General features: G+C 36.7%; 1 protein-coding gene across 5 annotated transcripts in view; it reads right to left on the bottom strand.

Moving 5' to 3' along the window:
• Nucleotides 1-700, bottom strand: part of Strn3 (striatin 3) — a 129,938-nt gene that overhangs the window by 121,694 nt on the left and 7,544 nt on the right. The window lies entirely within an intron of this gene.

Here is a 700-nt window from a genome sequence, read left to right as displayed (position 1 = left end):
AAAGAAAAAGAAAACAGCCTCTAGAGACAAGTTGTTTAACTTTAAATCCCAGTGATTCTGCTGCCTTCTAACTGCACGACCTTGGGCAGACTACTTAACCTCTAAGCCCCAATATTGCAGTGGAGAAAGGAGGCACTTGTGCCAAACTCACTTGGCAAATACTGAAGCACCACACTAACAGCAAACAATAAGGAGTAATTATTAGGTTTGTTTTTTTTTTTTTTAATGCGAGGTATTAAGATAGTAGATAGCTGCTAAAAATGGGATTTCAAACAATATCTGAAAAAAACCTAAGAGAAATAGAACCCCAGTTAATAACTTGGAACAAAGAAAAAGAAACTTTTTAAAGTAATAAGCAGATCGTAAGGGAAATGGGGAATAAAGAGGAAGCCAAAGGAAAGGATTCTGAAGAAGAAATAGTAAAACAGTACAAGAAGTACATGGCCACCAGATTTAGCAATTTGAAGGTTTATCCAAAAAAAAAAGTTTCTACAAAAGCTCAGGAAAAATGAACCAATTTAATGCCTGAAGATTGTAAATTTTACATGAATTCACAGATGGTACTTAAATTCAAGGTACAAGAATTTGAAGAAAGGAAAAAAAAAAGGGCTGGTGAGATGGCTCAGTGGTCTAAGGCACCTATTTGGAACAAGCTTAGCAAAACCCAGGGACCACGGTTCAATCCCCCAGCACCACATGC

The sequence above is a fragment of the Octodon degus genome, unplaced genomic scaffold (genome assembly GCF_000260255.1).
Source record: "Octodon degus isolate 3935 unplaced genomic scaffold, OctDeg1.0 scaffold00086, whole genome shotgun sequence".
Taxonomy (NCBI): Eukaryota; Metazoa; Chordata; class Mammalia; order Rodentia; family Octodontidae; genus Octodon; species Octodon degus.
The sequence above is the reverse complement of the archived record's forward strand: the minus strand, read 5'-3'. Positions and strand labels throughout refer to the sequence as shown.